Source organism: Bison bison, unplaced genomic scaffold (genome assembly GCF_000754665.1).
Source record: "Bison bison bison isolate TAMUID 2011002044 unplaced genomic scaffold, Bison_UMD1.0 scf7180017864228, whole genome shotgun sequence".
In the NCBI taxonomy this organism is placed as follows: Eukaryota; Metazoa; Chordata; class Mammalia; order Artiodactyla; family Bovidae; genus Bison; species Bison bison.
In genome coordinates, this window is record NW_011494800.1 from 3,336,017 (window position 1) to 3,344,997 (window position 8,981).

Here is an 8,981-nt window from a genome sequence, read left to right on the forward strand (position 1 = left end):
TTTTTCCATGATCCAGTGGATGTTGGCAATTTGATCTCTGGTTCCTCTGCCTTTTCTAAAACCAGCTTGAACATCAGGAAGTTCATGGTTCACATATTGCTAAAGCCTGGCTTGCAGAATTTTGAGCATTACTTTACTAGCATGTGAGATAAGTGCAATTGTGCGGTAGTCTGAGCATTCTTTGGCATTGCCTTTCTTTGGGATTGGAATGAAAACTGACTTTTCCAGTCCTGTGGCCACTGCTGAGTTTTCCAAATTTGCTGGCGTGTTGAGTGCAGCACTTTCACAGCATCATCTTTCAGGATTTAAATCGCTCCACTGGAATTCCATCACCTCCACTAGCTTTGTTCGTAGTGATGCTTTCTAAGGCCCACTTGACTTCACATTCCAGGATGTCTGGCTCTAGGTCAGTGATCACACCATCGTGATTATCTGGGTTATGAAGATCTTTTTTGTACAGTTCTTCCGTGTATTCTTGCCATCTCTTCTTAATATCTTCTGCTTCTGTTAGGTCCATATCATTTCTGTCCTTTATCGAGCCCATCTTTGCATGAAATGTTCCCTTGGTATCTCTAATTTTCTTGAAGAGATCTCTAGTGTTTCCCATTCTGTTGTTTTCCTCTATTTCTTTGCATTGATCGCTGAAGAAGGCTTTCTTATCTCTTCTTGCTATTCTTTGGAACTCTGCATTCAGATGCCTATATCTTTCCTTTTCTCCTTTGCTTTTCGCTTCTCTTCTTTTCACAGCTATTTGTAAGGCCTCCCCAGACAGCCATTTTGCTTTTTTGCATTTCTTTTCCATGGGGATGGTCTTGATCCCTGTCTCCTGTACAATGTCTGAACTTCATTTGTCCTCATTAAAAACTTTTGAGTGGAAGGTAGTTATGGTCATGCATGCATGCTACGTTGCTTCAGTCATGTCCAACTCTTTGTGATCCTATGGACTATATAGCCTGCCAGGCTCTCCTGTCCATGGGGTTCTCCAGGCAAGAATACTGGAGTGGCTTGCCATGCCCTCTTTCAGGGGATCTTCCTGACCCAGGAATCAAATGCATGTCTCTTACGTCTTCTGCATTGGCAGACAGGGTTCTTTACCACTAGCACCACTTGGGAAGCCCAGTTATGATTATAATTGTAGTTAAAAATCATAGAAGGAAAAATGTGAGCAAGATTGTCTCTTGTTTCATTTGTTTGGTTGTCATTTAATTTTTCTCCTTTCAACCACTGTTCTCACCTATGTTTAGAAATTGGGATAAAGATATCAAGTTAATAATATTTACTATTGTGTATCCATGGCAATTTTGACACCACCATTATTTCATATCTTTTTGGAATTGTTTTATTGTAGTTCTGTTGCTAGAGTATAGGACAAACTTTCCATAAACATAGACAACTGGAATTATTTGATGTCTGTGTTACAGGGATTTAAAAAAAAATAGAAATAATGATGATGTACACAACTTTTACACTGAATTTATTCAAAAAATTAAGTCTGTAACTTTATCCCATATTTATTTCTGATTTTCCATAATATTATTCACCTCAATATGGACCTACTCTCCTTAAGTTTTTTTTTCAGTATATATTAAAAAACTGTCTAGATTCATCACAGCAACTTTTTACTTGGGATTATGTTATGGGTAAGTTTGCCCACAACTGCAAACAGCCTGTTGACAAGTCTGGAAAGCATGTCCAAAGCCAGAGAAAAATTATTTAGCTCACCCTGATTTAGTTGGCTTTATGATTTCCATAAACTTTTCATAAAGCTAGACTGTCTTTTTAAAATTTCCATATTGGTTCCATTTTTATTTCTGCAGTGAAAATCTCCTTGGAAATCACTAACCTGAATTTTGATCTCTAGCATTTTTATCAAAGTATGAAATAACCTCAAAGAGAGAGTAGTGTTTATTACTCTTTGTATCAATTAGGGCTTCAATCAGAAAAGCCAACTACAATGGACATCATGGAATAATGGGACCTTACAATAATGGGACCTTAGATGTTACACAGTTGTAAAAGAAGATGATGAGTAATTAAGTGTCTGGGAGGAAGATGAGCTGGGTATAGAGCAAAGAGAGATAGAACAAACTAGGACCCACCACCCCTTGTAACTATGTCCAACATGTCTAACCTCACTGACATTCAAAGCCCAATAACCACTAGGTAATTTCTAAACCTTGTGCAAATTTCTCTTTAGTGCTCCTTTAGCCAAGAACTATACAGGGAAGGGGATTCTGAGACACAATTTCAACTTAGCTAAATTGAGATAGTACAAAACTATCACACTGCTCTTTAAAAACACACACACACACACACACACACACATAATGTGTGTGAGTTGCTCAGTAATGTCTGATTCTTTGTGACCCTGTGGACTCTAGCCTGCTAGGCTCCTCTGCCCATGGGATTCTCCAGGCAAGAATACTGGAGTGGGTTGCCGGTTCCTTCTCTGGGGCATCTTCCAGACACAGGGATCAAACACAAGACTCCCCATTGCAGGCAGATTCTTTACCATCTGAGCCACCAAGGAAGGACAAAACTACCATATTGCTCTTTTTTAAAAAATCACATAATATACTTTCATTTATTTTACCCTTATTTAATAAGCATTTACAGGTTTCCAAGCTCCTTGTTGGAGGCTTCTGAGGTAGCTCAGTGGTAAAGGCTCATCTGTCAATGCAGGAGACACAAGAACTGCAGGTTGCAAAGAGCACACACAAGCTCCTTGTTAGCTGTTGAAGATACAATTCTAAACAAGAATTCCCCATCTTCTCAAAATTCAACATTTTTTAGGGACAAAAAAAAATGTAAGAAACAAAATAAAAGTGTGACTAGAAGTACATGTTAAAATGAGAGAGAATGGCGAGACCCTCCCCAAAGAGTTCACCAGAGAAGCCTCCCTGGGCAACGGGGCATCTAAACTAATACCTGATTGGTGGACAGAGGTGATGGGTGGGGGAGAGAAATGCAGGAAGGGAAGTAAAATGTGAAATGCCCCAGAACCAAGAGACATCACAGTGTCTTGGGAGAACTGAGAAACGTTCAGGACAACTAGAATACCGAGACTTCAGGAGGAATGGGTAACCTGTGATGAACAAATTACTGGTTTTGGTGGTGGGGGAGAGGGGACTGTTACACATATAATTAATTTTTTTCCTGTCCCCATACTCATTTTGATAGTAATTCAGTTATTGGAAGATTGTCATATGAAAGTTCTGATCCTGGATGAGTGCATTTTGATTAGTAGAATTGTCTCTCACAGCAGATGTTCTAGAAATATATCAAATAGAAACTGCATTTTATTTTAAAATCTCAATTTAAATTTGCCTAAGAGTATAATATAAACAAGAGCATATGTTTAAGCAAATGTTTTTTTCTTCTCTCTCCATATCCTCTTAGCAACAAGGCTTTTCCTTCTGGGTGGTCATTATGGTGGTCTTTGTTTTTATACAAAGGAAAATATAGGAGGACTCTCCTGTAAACTAAACCACAGTGGAATTTTGCTTAGAATTAGACTACCAAAGAAACCACAATCATGTATTACTTTCTGTGGTTATTATCAGCATGGTCATGATGTGCTACACTATTCAAAACTGAAAAACTGATGTATTTGTAGGGAAGGGGGTATAAAGAGAAAGCTTCACCTAAGATTCAAATACCCAAGGTATAAATACTAAAATGGATATTTAGTGAAGTAGATGACTATGCATTATATACAGAAAAAAATAAAAGATTTTCTCTGTTTCTACAATGATCAACTCTATAAGGGACAAAACTTAATAATAAATATAAAATAATTAGACAAGTAAATAATAATTAGACAGCTTACCAAAAATATGGAGGTTCAAACTAATGTAATAAGCTCCAATCCAATTTCCAGTGGAACTCTATGCAGTTTTAAAGATGATTTTAGTATTTCTTTTAGGTAATAGCCTATGTTAGGAGGCCATAGAGGATCTTAGATAGTAAAAAAAAAAAAAAAACCACAAATCTACAATATCTAATAATGTGATATTGGTACAGAAATAGATGAATAGGGAGGGATAGAAAATACAAGAACAGAAATATGAATATCTTTATACACATTTATGTGTGTTTGGGATTCAAATGTAATAAAGTATTTTAAATCAATAGGTAAGTGGTTAATTGTTCTATAAATGGTGCTGGATTTTAACTTGGTATAAAACAGAACAGTATGTACGTATATTATATTTGATGCAATTCTGATCAATTCAGGTTAAGTTTAGAAGTTCAAAACCTACATTTCTTTTCTTGCAAGTTGATGAACTAAGATAACACGAAAGACTTCCTACATGAACATAGAGATGCTGAGGATGAAATATAAAAACCAAAAATTGCCCTCATGGATAAAAATCACAAGAAAGAAAGATACTTGAAATAAATAACATGCTTCCCCTTCTGCCTAGAACAGTCCTGCCGTCCAAGCGTAAGTGGACTTCCAAAAATATATCGGTTTGGATGACTCCAGTAATTATAAACAGGAACTAGGAGCTCATGAACTATTAATGCACCTGGTCCTGGTGTGGGGGGTAGAATGCCGTGGGAAGGGAGTTTGTAATTTTGATGTCAGTAAATTAGAGCATAAATTTAATGCTCATATAGGAATAGGAGATGAAGTCTTGAATCCACTGGAAGAGGGGAACTGGGGCCCTTGATGTCTGTACTATGGAGAATGATATACTTCTAGATCCCCTTTTAATAAAAGATTTATTATTCCAGTTGTTAGGAGTGCCTGGCAGAGAGACCTTTGCTACACGCCCTTTGGAAATTGTCTCAACTAAAGAGAGCTATTTCACCAAAGCACAGGGCTCCCAGTGACTAAGCAGCATGGGTATAAGGGCCTGACCCTGTTTCTTCAGAAACAGCTATAAAGGGCCATTCCAAATCCAAAGCCACACGTAAGGTCAGGAGAGGCATTTAACATAACTGTATCACAGCTCAACTTCTCCACGGTCCGATCTTATTTCCTTCCTTTTCCTTCCAGAGATGTTAATACCAAGAGCATTCCTAAGAAATGACTTGAGGACTAAACTTTTTTTCAGTCTGTATTTCAGAGAAACCAATCTGTGACATGTCTACTGGGTGAAAGATTGAATTAGAAGTAATTCAATCTTCCTGCCTAATGGCACAGGAAGGCTACTTGTTTTTTCCAAGATTCTGGATGTTGTTCAGTCACTAAGTCATGTCCAACCTCTGCGACCCCATGGACTATAGCACACCAGGCTTCCCTGTCCTTCAGTATCTCCCAGAGTTTGTTCAAACTCATGTCTATTAGTCAGTAATGCTGCCCAACCATCTCATCTTGCTGCCCACTTCTCCACCTGCCATCAATGCTGAAGCTGAAGTTTGCCAGTATGTTGGCAATCTGATGCAAAGATCCATAGGAAGGGGGGAAAATGACAATTTGAGAAATATTTTCTGAATGTAGGCCTAGCCCATGTTGAGGTCAAAATTTACTCCATCCATGTGGTTCAGGAAGCCTTATACTTTATAAAACATATCAAGAAAATTCGCTATAGATTAATTGGTAAACATAAATGTAATAAAGAAATAGAGTTGCAAGAATGTAAGATAGTTAGATTGAGAGTTTAAAATTAGTGTTTGTAAATGAACAGATTTAACAAATAAAACAAGTGGGTCATCAGAAAGAACAAGACAGTATAAAAAAGGTTAAATTTTAAAAGAACTAACATGAGCTTCTAAAACATAATAAAAATACTGCAATTAAAGGAGGTGAAAACCTCAAGGGACAGATAAAATAGCTTTAAAGAAATGGAAGAAAAAATTAGTAATTCAGAAGATAAAATTTTAAAAATTAGCCAGAATGCTGTACAGAGATATAAAACTTTATAATTAATAGAGTGATTAAAACACACAGATGACAAAATGAGAAGTTGAGCACAAATCTACTATAAGTTTCAGAAGGACAGAATAGAGAGAATGGCAGTGAAGCAGAACTTGAAAAAATACTATCCAGAAGGGACAAGAGAGGGGTAAGGGATTCAGTTCAGTTCAGTTGCTCAGTCCTGTCTGCCTCTTTGCGACACCATGAACTGCAACATGCTAGGCCTTCCCGTCCATCACCAACTCCCAGAGTTTACCCAAACACATATCCATTGAGTCGATGATGCCATGTAACCATCTCATCCTCTGTCTTCCCCTTTTCCTCCTGGCTTCAATCTTTCCCAACATCAGGGTCTTTTCAAATGAGTCAGCTCTTCACATCAGGTAGCCAAAATATTGGAGTTTCAGCTTCAACATCAGTCCTTCTAATGAACACCCAGGACTGATCTCCTTTAGGATGGACTAGTTGGATCTCTTTTCAGTCCAAGGGGCTCTCAAGAGTCTTCTCCAACACCACAGTTCAAAAGCATCAATTCTTCTGTGCTCAGCTTTCTTTATTGTTCAAGTCTCACATCCATACATGACCACTGGAAAAACCATAGCCTTGACTAGACGGACCTTTGTTGGCAAAGTAATGTCTCTGCTTTTTAATATGCTGTCTAGGTGACTGCAGCCATGAAATTAAAAGATGCTTACTCCTTGGAAGAAAAGTTATGACCAACCTAGATAGCATATTCAAAAGCAGAGACATTACTTTGCCAACAAACGTTCATCTAGTCAAGGCTCTGGTTTTTCCAGTGGTCATGTATGGATGTGAGAGTTGGACTGTGAAGAAGGCTGAGTGCCAAAGAATTGATACTTTTGAACTGTGGTGTTGGAGAAGACTCTTGAGAGTCCCTTGGATTGCAAGGAGATCCAACCAGTCCATTCTAAAGGAGATCAGCCCTGGGATTTCTTTGGAAGGAATGATGCTAAAGCTGAAACTCCAGTACTTTGGTCATGCGAAGAGTTGACTCATTGGAAAAGACTCTGATGCTGGGAGGGATTGGGGGCAGGAGGAGAAGGGGACGACAGAGGATGAGATGGCTGGATGGCATCACTGACTCGATGGATGTGAGTCTGAGTGAACTCCGGGAGTTGGTGATGGACAGGGAGGCCTGGCGTGCTGCAATTCATGGGGTCACAAAGAGTTGGACACGACTGAGCGACTGATCTGATCTGATCTGATCTAGGTTGCTCATACCTTTCCTTCCAAGGAGTAAGGCCCATAATGTACCTATTGTTAATTGCTTACCAGCTACCTGACATTTCACTTTGGCTTAATGAGAGTTATTTCATTTGATACATTATAGTATGAGATATTATAAAACAGGTATTACTATCCTATTTTACTGATTCACTAACTTTGGCTTAGTGAGTCTGTTATAGAGTTTTATGAGGGTGACGCAGTTTATTAGTAGAATCAGACACCACTGAGCAACTAACACTTTCACTTTTTTATTAGATTTATATTGCTGTGTAACTCATTACCATGAACTTAGTGGCTAAATTTCCATTTATTATCTCACAATCTTATAGTTCGTAAGTAGTACATGCCCAGCTCAGTCTACTGTTCAGGGTCTTACCAAGCCTGGTTCTTATCTGAAGCCTCAGGACCTCCTCCAAGCTCATTTGTTGTTCAGTTCAGTTCAGTTGCTCACTTGTGTCTGACTCTTTGCGACCCCATGAACTGCAGCACACCAGGATTCCCTGTCCACCAACTCCCCGAGCTTGCTCAAACTCATGTCAGTTAAATTGGTAATGCCATCCAACCATCTCATCCTCTGTCATCCCCTTCTTTTCCTTCCCTCAAATCTTTCCCAGCATCAGGGTCTTTTCCAATGAGTCAGTTCTTCGCATCAGGTGGCCAAAGTATTGGAGTTTCAGCTTCAGCATCAGTCCTTCCAAAGAATGCTCAGAACTGATCTCCTTTAGGATGGACTGGTTTGATCTCCTTGCAGTCCAAGGGACTCTCAAGAGTTTTCTCCAACACCATGATTCAAAAGCATCAATTCTTTGGCAGTCTCCTTAGCTTAAAGTACAAACATTTCATCATCCAAATCATCTTAATGAAGGTACAGATGAGGTTTCTACTATAATCCTTAAATACAACTCCTAGGACATACTGCCCTCCCTCCGTGGACTTGTTAAAGAGAATAGAAAAGTAGTGTGTTCACAGCATTCCCAATGTATCTGATGAGACACGTGTATCAGATGACAGTTGTAAACATTTGGCTCAAAAGAAGAGAAATGGAAGGTCAAACTGAATCACTGGTCCAAAGCAGTTCTGTAACCTGGAGTTTCTTGACTACTTTGTTAAAGGTTGTGAATAATTCTCTGTGGTCTTCACTGCACCCTCCTGGCTCTATGTTTCACTGTCTAAGTCATTCTTTTAATGAAAAGAAGTTTGCAGATGAGTAGTTTATCCACCTGCTTATTGGCAGTAGAATTTGGGTTACAGGAGGGTGGTGATCCCACAGCCTCCTTTCATCTTGTACTTCTGTCCTTTGGAGAAGGGAATGGCAACCCACTCCAGTGTTCTTGCCTGGAGAATTCCATGGACAGAGGAGCCTGGTGGGCCACAGTCCATGGGGTCACAAAGAGTCAGACACAGCTGAGCAACTAAGCACATCACTGTCCTTTTCACCAAGCTTGAAATGTTTGTACTAATAGAAAACTTTTCAAGGACTTTAGGGCCTTCCATGGATTTGTATGACATTGACTCCATTTAGACAAAAGTCATATTTACAAATCTTTTTGAGATAACTCCTTTGTCTTTGGCTCCTCTTTGTAGAGGTCCTCTAGTTTGGTTGAAATGTGTGAGACAATTGATCTCTTAAAATAGCCATAATTTAAACACAGGCCTCTTTTGCTCTGGAGCTCCTTCTTTTAATGTTAGGTTATACTGCCATCTTCTAGAGTTATTTTTGAGGCATATTTTGTAATGATAGCTTACAGTGAACCACATCAGATTTGTGATCTCCGAAGAAGAAAATTTAGCTTCAGGATCAGCGACCAGGCTTGACCAGTCAGGGCTCTTGTGAGGCAGAAGTTTTATTACAGTGAAAAAGGACAGG

The 8,981-nt window shown here is 38.9% G+C and overlaps 1 protein-coding gene across 3 annotated transcripts in view; it reads left to right on the plus strand.

Annotated features, from left to right (window-relative positions):
- Positions 1-8,981, plus strand: part of LOC104992906 (chromosome unknown open reading frame, human C4orf22) — a 717,206-nt gene that overhangs the window by 481,942 nt on the left and 226,283 nt on the right. The gene's annotated exons all lie outside the window — the stretch shown is intronic.